Raw genomic sequence first — 2,461 nt, 5'->3', positions numbered from 1 at the left:
TGTAGGTGGTAAAATCTGATGAGCCAACCAGAAGGCTCTTGCCCATGGGTCCATGGCCCCAGGCCAACTGGGATTTCCTGGGAAGCAGTCCTGCAGCCACCTCGGTCATTTGCCCTAGGGACTGCCCTCAGTACTTTCCATCTGCCTAGGAGCCACTGACCCTAGGCCCATTTTCTTATGGCGAGGAAAGAGATTCTAGATTGGTTTGTTGGCTGCTTCTTCCTTCTGGGAAGTCGATGGACTCTGAAATAGAGTAAGTTGCCTCAGAGATGCCCATGAACTTCCTTCCCCTCTTTTGGGGTCCCCTCCATTCACGGAAGGGCCAACTCGGGTCCTTTCCCTTCACGGAGGGGCCGTCTGGGCGCGCATTTGGAGTGGGAACAGTTGTAGGACTTTCTACCCTCCATCTGGGAACTGGTTCACTGGTGTCTGGTATTTCTGTGTCTGGATCTGAGTGTCTCTCTGTCGCTGTGTATCGGAATGGGAAACATGCTGTCTGTCACCAAGCAGAGCCCATTGGGGTTAATTCTGAGTAGATGGTCTAATTATAGTTAGAAGCCAATGTCTGAAAGGGATGATTTTCTTTTGTGACACTGTTTGACCACAATATTCTTGAAACTCTGGAGAGAAGATGGCCAAACAACGGATCCTTAAGTTAGAAAACTTTTAGAGAGCTCTCTTCATAAAGACCTGTTTTACTGGTCCCTATGAAAAGACCAAATTAAAAGGAAAATACAACGACTAATCTCAAAAACGTCATCAAATTTGGGGTCTCAGCTTCTTCTTGTGGTCTCACAGATGCAAATGGAAACATCAAGTTAACAAAGAGAAGTGAGGAAGGGAAGAGTGACAGAACTCACTCACTCCAACAGGATGGCAATCTTTAGTCATTAAAAAGAAAGAGCAGGGTGAATAGAACAGACACAAATACAGTCAAAACGAAGCTTTGACTAAAACACTGCCTAAGGTTGGATGGGCTAAAGGGACCCCAGATTGGCCCCCAACATTCAAGAATATCAGACAAACTTGTTCTATTTCTTCCAGTTTGAAAAAAATTTTAAAAGTCAGTAGGCAGAAATCACAGCGAGAAACCTATCAACACTTGTTTGGGGCAACAATTAGGCTGCTCAGGTTGGTACAAGTATAAAGATTAAAGTGTTTACCCTAATATTACATGAGGAGATTATGTCAACTTTGCCTGGATGCTTTTTTGGGAATAAATATTATGCCTAGCTGAGAATGCATTCCCTACATAACACTGTAATACCAAAACTTGTGAGTGAAATTCTAATATAAGTTGTAATTAGGGGTACAAGAGTTGAAAAAATTAAGATAAAGGTTTGTCCAAGTTGGTGTATGTAAATAGACCTTCTGTAAAACAATTACATCTGTTTTGCTGCATTGCATTGTAGATTCTGTAGTGGGAATAAACATTATGTGTCGCTGGGGAACGTGTCCCTTGCCTGATATTGCAAGAGCTCATAAACCCACCCTTCAGGCTCTGCGAATGGAACATGTAGAGGAGATCTCACTTTACAATGGCCAAAATGAGGCAGTTTCAGTTTACTCAAACCGATACATGCAATCGGAACAAGCCAGCTACAACAGGAAGCCTGTTTTAATCTTTTGATGCTTCTAAAGAAAATAAGAAATATTTTACTGCCTCTTTAAGAGAAAAAATCATTAAATAATTAAACATGCCAGGGCAGAAGCCAAGCCTGCTGCTTCTTTCTCTTCTCTCACTGAGATTTGCCACTTCAGCTCCCCCAAAATGCCTGATCTGAAACTAAACAGCTGAAAATAGGGAAACTGTTGAGATAATTTGGAATTATAATGGCCACTCTGGGGAACCTCTGCTTCAGACGAGTCCACCTGAGGGGTCACCCTTCAAAGAGAGGATTCAAAATCTCTTAGAACGGAACACAGTCTTTAACTGACAGACAGAACCTTCTAAAAGACAAAGCTATTTAACAGGATCTAAAATGAACTTTGGGAAATAAAAGCCTGTTTAAGTGTGCTGGTTTGATTTAAAATAGACATGTTCTCAGAGTTATCAGCAGTGGATATAATGCAGACATGCAGCCTGGGTTTACTCGTCAAATGAGCTCATGTTCTCTCTGTTACAAAATTTGTCAACAAGAGTAATAACTTAGAATAACAGCTGATTTTGTTTAATGTCTCATGAGGTTTTTGTGGACCATGTAAATATAACTCTTGAGAACAGGTAAACTAAATAGATGTAAGACTGTCACCATGCAAAGTTGTTACAATATAGTGGACTACCGTCCCTGTGCTCTACATTCCAACCCCATGACTTACTTATTTTGTAACTGGAAGGTTGTACCTCTTAATCCCCTTCACCCATTTCACCCACCCCTAACCCCTCCTCCCTCTGGTAATCACCAGTTTATTTCCTGTGTCTATGAGTCTGTTTGTTTGGTTTGGTTTGTTTTCTAGATTC

Source organism: Equus quagga, chromosome 15, assembly GCF_021613505.1.
Source record: "Equus quagga isolate Etosha38 chromosome 15, UCLA_HA_Equagga_1.0, whole genome shotgun sequence".
Lineage (NCBI taxonomy): Eukaryota > Metazoa > Chordata > Mammalia > Perissodactyla > Equidae > Equus > Equus quagga.
Note: the sequence above shows the minus strand (reverse complement) of the source record.